This window comes from Macaca nemestrina, chromosome 1 (assembly GCF_043159975.1).
Source record: "Macaca nemestrina isolate mMacNem1 chromosome 1, mMacNem.hap1, whole genome shotgun sequence".
Lineage (NCBI taxonomy): Eukaryota > Metazoa > Chordata > Mammalia > Primates > Cercopithecidae > Macaca > Macaca nemestrina.
In genome coordinates this window covers 38,528,605-38,543,318 of record NC_092125.1, presented here as the reverse complement: position 1 = coordinate 38,543,318, position 14,714 = coordinate 38,528,605, and the positions used below count along the sequence as shown (strand labels likewise).

Below are 14,714 nucleotides of genomic sequence, written 5' to 3'. Positions count from 1 at the left end.
ACATATGTTCACAAGAAAACTTGCATACACACACTAACTTGCATTCATAATAGCCAGAAAGTGGAAACAATCCAAATGTCTATCAACTGAGGAACAAATAAACAAAATGTGGTGTGCATGCATGTGTGTGCATATAAACACACAATAGAATCAGCCATTAAAAAAGAATGAAGTGCTAATTCATGCTATGACATGGATGAACCTTGAAGACATTAAGTGAAAGAAATCAGACACAAAATACCCAATACCGTATGATTCCATTAATATGAAATGTCCAGAATCACGAAATCCACACAGATAGAAAGAAGATTAATGCTTGCCATGGGCTGAGCGGAAGGCAAATGGGAAGTGATTGCTAATGGGTACGAGATATGTCTTTAGGATGATGAAAATGTTCCAGAATTGGTAGTGATGGGCGTACAACCTTGTGAATATACGAAAAACCATGGAATTACAAACTTTAAGGAGGCAAATTTTATGGTATAGAAATATCTCAATTTTAAAAAGCCATTAAGAAATGTTTCTGGTTATACAGTTCAGGTCAGAAACAGGATTAGAATTTGGGCTTTAGATTTTTAATCTCCTGTATTTCCCACTATCCTTCATTACTTCTCTAAGACAGGTATTATAAGAGATTAAGACTTGCAAGCTATGTGTTAAAAATGTTAGGTATATCTGAATATATGTGTTTGTGTTACACATACATTTAAAAATAGTACTCTATAATTTTTCTTCCTAGGTCACAATTTAGTTCACTGGAACCAGGAAGATTTGGGTTCAAATTCTTGCCTCATTAACTAGCTGTATGATTTTAGTGAGTTTTCTTTTTTTTTATAACTCTTCTACAACTTTCATATGAAATGGAAATACCAACTCCCTCATAAAGTGGTTGTAAAGATTAAATGAAGCATAGAAATGCCAAGGGACTGGAAGGGTGCGATGGCTCATGCCTGTAATCCCAGCACTTGGGGAGGCTGAGGCAGGCGGATCACCTGAGGTCAGGATTTCGAGACCAGCCTGGTCAACATAGTGAAATCCCGTCTCTACTAAAAATACAAAATTAGCCAGGTGTGGTGGTGCACTCCTGTAATCCCAGCTACTTGGTAGGCTGAGGCAGGAGAATTGCTTGAATTTGCGAGGCGGAGGTTGCAGTGAGCAGAGGTTACAGTGAGCCAAGATCGTGACCCTGCACTCCAGCCTGGGTGACAGAGCGAGACACCATCTCAAAAGAAAAAAAAAAAGAAATGCCAAGGGACATAGCACTCAATAAATAATGATAAAAATTATATAATAATAACAAAGAATTATTTACAACTTATTCTTTATCATAGTTCTCCCGTTCCTTGCTTTATCTACTGCTATACTGTCTTGCTGTTGTCTTTAACTAACCTTTAGTATTTTTGTCCTGTCTGGCACTGCTTCATGATTCACTCGTTCTCCTAGAGAATTTCCTTCTATAGGATGTTTCCAAGATTCATCTCTATTCTTAATCCTTTACATGACCTTCATTTTCTTAACTTTTATAATCTATTTATATCTTCTTGTATTTCCTATGATCTAAGATTGCATTCAAAACCAAAATCATGTTTCCATTCCTCTTTACAAATAAATTTCATCCATCTATGTGGGTCAACCCATCTGGGACCTGTTTTTAGCTCCTAGGGACCACTCTTACGCCTCTCCAACACCAATCACATCCTCCTGAGGGGACCCAGAAAATAATCCCTTCATTAAGGCATCCAGAATTACGTTAGTGAGAAGAGCACCTGCATCCTTAAAAAGTTCTATGTTTACTCTCCATTGAAGGCCAGGAATGGCTATGAGAGATGTATCCACTAAGATGGGTTCCTAATTGCAATGCACACTCAATGATCCTTGGAACAGAAGGGCCAGAGGGCAGCACTTAACTATCAAAACAAAGTGGATACATTTACCATAAAAGGCAAGAGGACAGATGTTTTTGCCCGCTGAGATTTTGGCTGTGGTTAATTGGTCATGGTTATCCCCAGGAAAGACAGAAATGGGCAACCTACTAGAATATTGCTTGACTGACGTAACAGAAAAAAACTCCAGGTCTGGTGGCCAAATACTTGATATTAGTCACTATAAGAGAGAGTCACTACCTCTCACTAGCTTCCAGACCTATGCTAGTTAAAAAACCCAGAGATCCCCGACTGAAGTGGAAGCTGGCCTTGCTTTTGGGTCGTTCCTGCAGCACTGTCACAAGTATATACTGTAGATCTTCCTCTAATCCTTCCTCAGAGGGCCTCATGTCTTTTTACTAGAGTGACTGTGCACTGGGGAAAGGGAAATATCCAGACTTTGCAAAGATTACTAGTCACTGGCTTTTGTATATTAGCTTTGTATTGTTGTATAACAAATTATCACACACATAGTGTCTTAAAGAAACCCCATTTATTAGCTCACAGTTTTGTAGGTTAGAAGTCCAAGGATGATGTGGCTAGGTTCTCTGTTAGGCTCTCCTAAGGCTAAACGCAAGGTGTTAGCTAGGCTGCTTTCTCAAGCTCACATTCAGGCTCACTTGGTTGTGGCAGAATTCAGTTCTTTGTAGTTTTAAGAGTGAGGTTCCCGTTTCCTTGCTGTCTCTCATCTGTGGTCTGCTTTTAGCTCCTCGAGACTACTCTTAACTCTACCTTCAAAGTCAACCATGGAGAAACTTGCTCATTTCAAGTCCCTCTCATACTTTGAATCTTTTTTCCTAGGAGTGTTTTCCTTAGGAGTGGCAAACTTCTGGAGACTCCAGGCATCACTGTGGTTTAGCAATCAAACTATACACTTATGATATTCAGGTGACAGATGAAATATCAGCCCAGATTAGACTCACAGAAGACCCAGTTGGTCCACAGATTCATCCTATGATTCCTTTTTCAGTTCCAAGATGTATAATTAGAATAGAACTACTAGGCTGCTGGTAGACTCTCCAGTGATTCTGACCCACGGGTAAGAAACATGATGAAAGGAAGGGCTGTGACAGTTCCTGGAACTTTTCCTATCAAGATAGAACTGCAGAAATTAGTACAACAATCACAGACTTTAAAGACAAAGGGATAGGATATCTACCACATCCTCTCTCAACTCATTTGTTTACACGGAAGTTTGATAAATCTTGGCAAAAAACTGGATTGGTGTAAACTAGGTGGTCTCTGTGATGGCAGTTGCTATTCTGGATATGGTATTTTCACTGAGGAAAATCAATACAACCTCTAGCACCTGGCATGCAGCTACGCATCTGATAATGCAGCTACTCACCAGGCAGCAGAGACTAGCACTGAACCCCAGACATGTTACCATTATTCCTTGGGACTGGCCAGCTACCTACTGGCAGGTTGATTGTGTTGGATGTCTTCTATTGGGCAGGGGACAGAGATTTGTCCTCCCTGGAATAAAAGCATTCTTGATATGGATGTACCTTCCCTAGCTATAATGCTTCTCTAGCACCACCATCTCCTGAAATGCTTTATCCACTATCATGGTATTATATACAGCCTTGCTTCTGATCAAGGAACTCATTTCACAGCAACAATAGTAAAAGCAATGGGCTCATAGCCATGGAATAAAATAGTCTTTTATTATATACCCAGAAACAGATGGCCTAATAGAAAAGCTAATCAATGGCCTAACAGAAAAGTTGGGAGACAAGACTCTGAAAGGATGGGGTTCTGTCTTACAGGATACAATAACGAGGCCATATGTCTCCACCATAACCAAAATATCCAGTCTAGGAATCAAGGGGTAGAAGTAGGAGTGGCTCCTCTCAATACTATAATAATCCACTCACATAATTTTTGCTTCCCAATCTACGACTTAAACTCTGACTGTTGGTTAGTTCTCAAGGGGAAAATGCTTCCATCAGAGGAATACAACAATGGTTCCACTGAATTGGAAGATGCAACTGCCACCTGGCCATTTTGGGTTCTTTGTACTATGAAACAATAGACAAAGAAGGGGTTTACTGGCTAAAAGTGACTGATCCTGATTACCAAGGGAAAGGTGAATTGCTGAAACATAATAGGAGCAACAAGGTATGGAACCCAGCAGACTTTGGAACACCTTCGATTACTTCCATGACCAATAATATATGTTAATGGAAAACTACAACAGGCCGGGCATGGTGGCTCACGCCTGTAATCCCAACACTCTGGGAGACTGAGGCAGGTGGATCACTTGAGGCTAGGAGTTCGAGACCAGCCTGACCAACATGGTAAAATCCCGTCTCTACAAAGATTACAAAAATTAGCCGGGTGTGGTGGTGCACGCCTGTGATCCCAGGTGCTCAGAAGGCTGAGGCGTGAGAATCACTTGAACCCAGGAGGTGGAGGGTGCAGTGAGCTGAGATTGTGGCACCACACACTCCAGCCTGGGTGACAGAGTGAGACTATGTCTCAAAAACAAAAAAAAAAACCTACAGTAATTAATAAAAGAACTATTGAGATTCAGATCCTTTACGAATTAAAGTCTAGGTCATGTCACCCAATAACCAGTTGGGGTTCTGGCTGAGGGCAAAGGAAATATGGAATGGGTCATGGGAAAATAAAGATACCAATTATAACCCCTTGATCTTTTTACTTTGTCTCTTACATCTCTCATATTTTCTTCTCTTTATCAATTTATGTTGCATTCTGAGTAAATTTTCAGCTCTATCTTCTGGTTTATAAATTGTCCCTTTAACTCTACCTAATCTACAGTTTAATTGATCTATTAAGGTACTAATTACCGTGATTATATTTTCATTTGTAAAAGATCTAATTGGTCGTTTAAAAAATATGCCTAGTCAATTTTAATGATTTCTTCTTTGTTTATGGTTTTTGTGCTCTCCTTTATGTTTTTAATCATATTAGATACATATTTTTATTATTTTCCTGATAATTTTGTATATTTTATGTGTCACTTTAGTGTTTCGAAGAGATTATTGGATTTCTTTCTAGTCTTCCATATTGTAAAAAACAGAACAATTCACATATTTTAAAATCTCTTACTGAAGTCAACAGAAAATAAATCTCAGGGCTTCTTTTACACATGTTAAACATTTCTATTGTAAATATGTTTGTCTTATCATCCTTAAGATCAAAAACAGTATAGAACTTCTTGGTGCTTTCTTGGTTCACGATGCCCTTAGTGTTCCAGTAATATTTTCATCTGTCTAGGCCAAAAGAAATAACTAATGCTTCTATTTATTAAGTAGTCAGGTTCAAACAACTTAAGTATTTATGTCCTAATGACTTAGAAGTTATCTGAAAAAATATTACACACAATATGCACACAAACATAAAATGAAATAATACAAGGATTTATCTAAGGGCAACTATAAATTATTCTGCTGACTAAAAACCTCAGGTAAATTAGCCAGAAGACAGAATATCATATGTAATAAGATTGCTTAACTTTAATTGTTAAAAGATTAGTATATAAATTTGCTAATTGTTTAGCGTCCTTAGTCAGAACTGTCAATACATTTACACTTCTCATTACATGCATATTAAAAATGTAAGAAGCCCAAAAATGAAAAGAAAGAGGACTGTCACTTCCTGTGTGCCAACAATAAGTCAAGACACAAATGCCTCTCCATCTGGAAAACTCCTTACTTATTTTGCAAGGCTAATCTCAAACACTGTTTTCTATATAAAGTTTTTCATATTTAACAACTCTCTCAGTCACAAATGAAACTCCCACCTTAGGGCTCTTCTGGGACCACATACATGCAGCCAAAGCACACTACATATAATTCTTCGTTTATGTCTGCTTCACTGACTGACTGAACTCTAAAGGTAACAGTTCTAAAATCTTTATCTTTTTTCATAATGAAAATTTATTTTAAATAATGTTTGAGGTATAACTTACCTACCACAGGATTCATCTACTGTAAACACGCAATTCATTGACTTTTAGTAAATTTATAGAGTTGTGCAATCATCATAAAAACCCAATTTTAGAACAACATTTCTGTCACCTCATATACTTCCATCATGGCCATTAGCTCTCAATCCCCACTTCCAGCCCCTACCCCAGGCAAACACTGATCTGTATTCCATTTCTGTTGAATTGCCTTTTCTGAACATTCCATATAAAAGAATCACACAATATATAATCTTTTGGGTTTGTCTGGGTTCTTTTACTTAGCATGATAATTTTGACATTCATCAATTTTGTACCATAATGTAAGTCTGTTATACTGAACTCCTTTTATTGCCAAACAGTATTTCATTGTGTGAATATATATTTTGTTTAAATATTCTTCAGTCTGCAGACATTTGAATTGTTTCTAGTTTTTTAAACTATATAAATAATGCTATTAACATTCTCATACAAGTTTTTGTGTGGCCTACCATCATTATCTTTGTACCATAAAGAGCTTGCATATAGTATACTCGATCCATGTTTGTTGAATAATGAATAAATAGGTAAAAGTTCTCTCTAGTAACCTACATTCCCAAATAGAAATGGAGAAGAAATCAACATTTCAGGTGTATTTTGCTACTTTCTTTAAAGTAATGATTCTCTTCCTTAAGGGCATAACTATGTAGAGGAGTCTATGAAAATCCCTGGGTGGGGGTAGGGGAATATAAAGCATATGTAGTTTGAAAAAATCATATTCAATATTACTACAGCTATGGTATGAGATTTTCATATCTATCAAAGGGGTATAGGTTTAAAAAGAATAAGAAATACTGCTTTTGACACCAAGTATCCCAATCTATTTTGTAATGACACTTCAGTTTTCCAGAGCCAGATCGCCAGAAAGCTCAAACACATGGGATTGCACAGAATCTGGAAAAGGGTGTGTGTGTGTGTGTGTGTGTGTGTGTGTATGAAAGTGTATACTTTGATCTACAATGAATATCTACAAATACACTTATAAAAATGAGGCCAGGCGCAGTGGCTCACGCCTGTAATCCCAACACTTTGGGAGGCCGAGGTGGGTGGATCACGAGGTCTGGAGTTCAAGACCAGCCTAGTCAAGATGGTGAAACTTCGTCTGTACTAAAAATACAAAAAAATTAGCCGGGCGCCTGTAATCCCAGCTACTCAGGAGGCTGAGGCAGAGAATTGCTTGAACCCGGGAGGCAGAGGTTGCAGTGAGCTGAGATCGCACCACTGCACTCCAGCCTGGGCGACAAAGCAAGACTCAATCTCAAAATAAATAAATAAGTGAATGAATGAATGAATGAATGAATGAATGAATGAATCTTATGGCTCTTTTTACATATGTTAAACATTTCTATTGCAAATGTGTCTGTCTTATCCTCAAGATCAAAAACAATGTAGAACTTCTAGGTTCTTTCTTGGTTCATGGTGTACTTTGTGTCTCAGTAATATTTTCATGATGCTTCTAGGCCAAAAGAATACCTAATGCTTCTATTTATTAAGTAGTCAGGTTCAAACAACTTAAGTATTTATGTCCTAACAACTTAGAAGCTATCTGAAAAAATATTACACATAATACTTCTAAGCAATTTTATAAATATTGATGAAAATAGACTATTTTGCCAATAAACTACAATTACTACTTATGCCAGTAAATCAAGTGACCCTGAATATGAGAACAAATATGATTATTTTAATATGTTAACGCCATAGGCTCTCATACTAAATATTTGATAAAAATTTCCAACAACCATTCAAGAATTTTCAAAGAACCTATGTATCCCTCAAAGAGCTAGAATAAGGGTTACCAATATCTTTTGCTTTCACCAAATTCATTGTTCTTTTACTTTTAGAAAAAGTTATTTCAAGAACTACAAGCTATCTTCAGAATGGCAATGCTGTTGTTATGCAATTGAAGAATAATTCTTTCTAAAATAAAATTAATGTCTTAGAGTATTTTTATTATTTGTTTACCTGTCTTACAATATTACTATCTTGCTAATTCAATTTATGGACCTTAGTGTTATTCAAAATATAAAGTAAGTTAATGAGAATGTTGACCCATCACAGATGATTCAGGATAGTTAATCTTGTTACATTACATGCATTTTTTATACTGCTTTTATCTGGAATTCCTACACACTTGAAACTGTGTACCTCAGATACTGAAGTCTGAAATCTGTATGTGAATAAAACATCTAATTTTTCCACTTTTCTCTCTAATCAGCAACTTACTCCTTGATATCTTACAAATTCAGCCTCAAAAGACTATTTGTTATTGTCTTCATCCCCAAATATGTCATGTACTTTAATGCCACTATGCATCTGGATAGATTTTTTTCCCTTGCTTTGAAGCACTAAATTCCACCTCCCCCTACAGCCATTCCCAAACAACCTCCCTTAAGAGCATTTGGCCAATGCCTACACATTTTCAAAGACCCAATTTAAATTTCACTTCTTCTAAAGGCTTTTCCTCAATCCTGCTTTCTTCCTCCAAGTAAAGTCAATGCTTCTTCATGTCAGTTTTCACAGTACTTTGCATAACTGTAAAATACTAAATGTCATATTGCACATAAACTTTAAAAAATACATAAAATTTGTAAATAAACACAACAGATGTATTTACTAAATAACACTCTGATATTTTCTATTCTACTATATTCTATCTATATTTTTAAAAACATGCCTGTAATGACCCACGTACAGTCGTAGCGCCACAGAACAACATTCTGGTCAACAACTGACAGCATGTACAACAGGAGCCCCGTTAGATATAATACTTTATTTTTACTGTACTTTTTCTATGTTTAGATAAATAAATACCATTGTTTTACAATTGCCTACAGTATTCTCTGTAGTAACATGCTGGACAGTTTTATAGCCTAGGAGCAACAGGCTATATTATATAGGCTACATGTGTAACAGGATAGACCATCTATGTTTGTGTAAGTACACATGATGTTCCCAAAATGAAATCACCTCATGACGTATTTCTCAGAATTATCCCTGTCATTAAGTGACACGTGACTGTATTTTAATTTTCTGACCAACTTATTGGGTTGTGACCTACAATTTTTAAAAAAAATTAATTTACATGATATTGTGTTTGTTTGTGAAGATGCCATTTGGAAACTGTGTTACTCATGACCGTAGACATTCCTCATCCTTTCTTTCAGTCTCAGAAAGAAAAAAAGAAAAATAGGAGAGACACAGAACGAAGGAAGGAGAGAAAGAAAATGAGGCTGAGAGAAAAAAAGGGGAGAAACAAAATGAGTCTGGTTTTCACATGGCTTGTTTTTAATAGAGGCTTATCAAACACTTTTTTTTAAACAGAATAAAGAAAGGAAAATTTATTGTGGACAATACAAATATTGTAATTGTAATTTCCTTTAGATGTATTAACAAGAAAGCAAGCAAGAGTGGCTGCTTTAATTTCACTTCCCCTACTACCCTCCCTACTCCTTTAAACAGTTCTTAAGTAACCGATTCTACTGTAATGAACTCAAGAGACTCATGACGCAGGAAGACATGTTAAGACATGGGAATTTAAAACAATATACCAACCTATGACCACTCTCATTAAAAATACCTACTTAATCCACATTTTAACACACACACGAGCAAAGAACAAAGCCAGTCATTAAGTCATAGTTTAAATACATGCATACTAGACACATGTATCATTTGTAAAATGAACATTTACTATTTCAGTGTAAAAGATTCTAATTATTAATTGCACACATTTAGTGGTATAACAATATACAGTGCCTCAAATTCCTTTTGTATAAAAACAATATAAATCAATAATGAAAAAAACATACAGCAAGACATTGTAAAAGGATTACAGGAATAACAGGAATAACTATGTAATAAGAATAGCTCTTAGTAACTATTATCTAATTGGCCTTGCATTTATATGAATCAAGAACATATTTTACAGGCAAGAAATAAGTCTGTTTCTATTATAATTTTCCCACTAATAAAACACCAATGCAGTTACCTTCCTTCTTCCCTCTCTCCCTCCTATCCTTTTTAGTAAAGAAAGAGACAGCATATTAACACTGCTGTGACTTCCCAATGTCACTGAAGCCAAAAAAAGGCAGCCAGAAAAAAAAATGAAATTATTCAAAAACAAAGAAAAAGCACTTAGCTGTTTCAAAATTCCAGCCAATAAAAGAGGCTTGAATGTTTTGTGAAATATTAGAAGCAACACATATATTCTGACTTTTTTTTCTTAACATTAGGCACATAAACACTGTTTAGAAGCTAAGTATTTTTAATAAAGAGAAAAGGCAAACTGGTTTGAAAAAAGTGAAGTGATCAGTTGGATCAGTTGTCCACTGGAAAAAGACATTACTGGTTACCACAAAAAAAACGGTTTCTAACGGTATAGACTTCAAGATTGATACCTTGTCTAGTGACAGAAGAGACCTAAGAGACTTCCAGGTTAGGGATTAGCAATGTTTTTACCATGAAGAACCTCTCCCTTTTACAATTCCCCTCTTCCTATGATCTTCGAATACTGATTTTATCTATAAATCTAAATAAATGTCATCTAAATAAATGTCAATTTTCAACCAAAGACACATAATAAAAAATAAAGACTAACAAAATAACTTACATCAGGTTTTCTGAATATTGAAAATAGCTTCTGATCCTAACGTGTGGAACCCTACAGGGTTGGGAATCAATCTGCTTGTTTTATAAGTGAGTGCGTGGAAGCCTAGGAAGGTTCAATAGTAAATAGCATCAGCAAGAAAAACATTCCAAATTTTAGCAGCATTCATGCTATATTTTGATTGTTTGGCCTTTTTGATGTGATTAGAAACAGACAAATAAAATACAGCAATTTGTTTCAGGACATTTAAAGTTTTTTAGTCAAAAATATCTCACTTAAAAATGGAGCATTTTTAACTATTTAATGTGTGAGATATAAGTGGGTGGAGGCGGGTTATTAAGCTAAACTCACCCCATATTGTTTACAGTTTTTCTTGTGCCCTAGTGTCTGAGAACTGCAGTCTACAATCTTCTGGGGAGAAGGTTGCTAAATAAGGAGGGAAAAAAGATACTGTTGAGGACCAGAACCAAATTATATTTCTGTCAATCATGTCTTCGTATTACCTACCACTTCCTGATCTGGCAGGAGTCACTCTAGAGACTATCAATTTGTACCAGTGAGGACATCAAGAGACACGCCTCACTGGCCCTGCCAATACACACACAAAACAGAAGTCATCAAATTATAGCACCAAAATTTTTAATAGTAGCTAGCCTAAAATTATTTTTGAGAAGCACCCTAACTTAAAGAAATCATGTTTCAAACTGAGGGTTGCAACCCAGTATGAGGTCATAAAACCAATTTAGTGGATCATAATCAGCATTTAAAAAAAATCGAGGGGGGGCGCAGCAAGATGGCCAAATAGGAACAGCTCCAGTCTCCAGCTCCCAGCGCGACTGACACAGAAGACAGGTGATTTTTGCATTATCAACTGAGGTACTGGGTTCATCTCACTGGGGAGTGCCGGACAATCGGTGCTGGTCAGCTGTTGCAGCCCGACCAGCGAGAGCTGAAGCAGGGCAAGGCATCGCCTCACCTGGGAAGCGCAAGGGGGAAGGGAATCCCTTTTCCTAGCCAGGGGAACTGAGACACACAACACCTGGAAAATCGGGTAACTCCCACCCCAATACTGTGCTTTAAGCAAACGGGCGCACCAGGAGATTATATCCCACATCTGGCCGGGAGGGTCCCACGCCCACAGAGCCTTCCTCATTACTAGCACAGCCATCTGCGATCTAACCGCAAGGCAGCAGCCAGGCTGGGGGAGGGGCGCCTGCCATTGCTGAGGCTTAAGTAGGTAAACAAAGCCCTGGGAAGATCAAACTGGGTGGAGCTCACAGCCAGTCTCTGTAGACTCCACCTTTGGGGACAGGGCACAGCTAAACAACAACGACAACAACAACAACAACAGCAGCAAAAAAGCAGCAGAAACCTCTGCAGACGCAAGCAACTCTGACAGCTTTGAAGAGAGCGGTGGATCTCCCAACACGGAGGTTGAGATCTGAGAACAGACAGATTGCCTGCTCAAGTGGGTCCCTGACCCCTGAGTAGCCTAAATGGGAGACATCCTCCACTAGGGGCAGACCGACACCCCACACCTCACACGGTGGAGTACACCCCTGAGAGGAAGCTTCCAAAGCAAGAATCAGACAGGTACACTCGCTGTTCAGCAGTATTCTATCTTCTGCAGCCTCTGCTGCTGATACCCAGGCAAACAGGGTCTGGAGTCGACCCCAAGCTATCTCCAACAGACCTACAGCTGAGGGTCCTGACTCTTAGAAGGAAAACTAACAAACAGGAAGGACACCCACACCAAAACCCCATCAGTACGTCACTATCATCAAAGACCAGAGGCAGATAAAACCACAAAGATGGGGAAAAAGCAGGGCAGAAAAGCTGGAAATTCAAAAAATAAGAGCACATCTCCCCCTCCAAAGGAATGCAGCTCATCGCCAGCAATGGATCAAAGCTGGATGGAGAATGACTTTGACGAGATAAGAGAAGAAGGATTCAGTCCATCAAACTTCTCAGAGCTAAAGGAGGAATAACGTACCCAGCGCAAAGAAACTAAAAATCTTGAAAAAAGAGTGGAAGAATTGATAACCAGAATAATTAATGCAGAGAAGGCCATAAACGAACGGACAGAGATGAAAACCATGACATGAGAAATTCGTGACAAATGCACAAGCTTCAGTAACCGACTCGATCAACTGGAAGAAAGAGTATCAGCGATTGAGGATCAAATGAATGAAATGAAGCGAGAAGAGAAATCTAAAGAAAAAAGAAGAAAAAGAAATGAAAAAAGCCTGCAAGAAGTATGGGATTATGTAAAAAGACCAAATCTACATCTGATTGGGGTGCCTGAAAGTCAGGGGGAAAATGGAACCAAGTTGGAAAACACTCTTCAGGATATCATCCAGGAGAACTTCCCCAACCTAGTAGGGCAGGCCAACATTCAAACTCAGGAAATACAGAGAACGCCACAAAGATACTCCTCAAGAAGAGCAACTCCAAGACACATAATTGTCAGATTCACCAAAGTTGAAATGAAGGAAAAAATCTTAAGGGCAGCCAGAGAGAAAGGTCGGGTTACCCACAAAGGGAAGCCCATCAGACTAACAGCAGATCTCTCGGCAGAAACTCTCCAAGCCAGAAGAGAGTGGGGGCCAATATTCAACATTCTTAAAGAAAAGAATTTTAAACCCAGAATTTCATATCCAGCCAAACTAAGTTTCGTAAGTGAAGGAGAAATAAAATCCTTTACAGATAAGCAAATGCTTAGAGATTTTGTCACCACCAGGCCTCCCTTACAAGAGACCCTGAAGGAAGCACTAAACATGGAAAGGAACAACCGGTACCAGCCATTGCAAAAACATGCCAAAATGTAAAGACCATCGAGGCTAGGAAGAAACTGCATCAACTAATGAGCAAAATAACCAGTTAATATCATAATGGCAGGATCAAGTTCACACATAACAACATTAACCTTAAATGTAAATGGACTAAATGCTCCAATTAAAAGACACAGACTGGCAAACTGGATAAAGAGTCAAGACCCATCAGTCTGCTGTATTCAGGAGACCCATCTCACATGCAGAGACATACATAGGCTCAAAATAAAGGGATGGAGGAAGATCTACCAAGCAAATGGAGAACAAAAAAAAAGCAGGGGTTGCAATACTAGTCTCTGATAAAACAGACTTTAAACCATCAAAGATCAAAAGAGACAAGGCCATTACATAATGGTAAAGGGATCAATTCAACAGGAAGAGCTAACTATCCTAAATATATATGCACCCAATACAGGAGCACCCAGATTCATAAAGCAAGTCCTTAGAGACGTACAAAGATACTTAAGACTCCCATACAATAATAATGGGAGACTTCAACACTCCACTGTCAACATTAGACAGATCAACGAGACAGAAAGTTAACAAGGATATCCAGGAATTGAACTCATCTCTGCAGCAAGCAGACCTAATAGACATCTACAGAACTCTCCACCCCAAATCAACAGAATATACATTCTTCTCAGCACCACATCGCACTTATTCCAAAATTGACCACATAGTTGGAAGTAAAGCACTCCTCAGCAAATGTACAAGAACAGAAATTATAACAAACTGTCTCTCAGACCACAGTGCAATCAAACTAGAACGCAGGACTAAGAAAGTCAATCAAAACCGCTCAACTACATGGAAACTGAATAACCTGCTCCTGAATGACTACTGGGTACACAACGAAATGAAGGCAGAAATAAAGATGTTCTTTGAAACCAATGAGAACAAAGATACAACATACCAGAATCTCTGGGACACATTTAAAGCAGTGTGTAGAGGGAAATTTATAGCACTAAATGCCCATAAGAGAAAGCTGGAAAGATCTAAAATTGACACTTTAACATCACAATTAAAAGAATTAGAGAAGCAAGAGCAAACACATTCAAAAGCTAGCAGAAGGCAAGAAATAACTAAGATCAGAGCAGAACTGAAGGAGATAGAGACACAAAAAACCCTGCAAAAAATCAATGAATCCAGGAGCTGGTTTTTTGAAAAGATCAACAAAATTGACAGACTGCTAGCAAGACTAATAAAGAAGAAAAGAGATAAGAATCAAATAGACGCAGTAAAAAATGATAAAAGGGATATCACCACCGACCCCACAGAAATACAAACTACCATCAGAGAATACTATAAACACCTCTATGCAAATAAACTAGAAAATCTAGAAGAAGTGGATAATTTCCTGGACACTTACACTCTCCCAAGACTAA

The 14,714-nt window shown here is 37.8% G+C and overlaps 1 protein-coding gene across 3 annotated transcripts in view; it reads right to left on the bottom strand.

Moving 5' to 3' along the window:
* The window catches only part of LOC105484522 (xenotropic and polytropic retrovirus receptor 1), a 260,929-nt gene that overhangs the window by 79,808 nt on the left and 166,407 nt on the right, over positions 1 to 14,714 (bottom strand). The window lies entirely within an intron of this gene.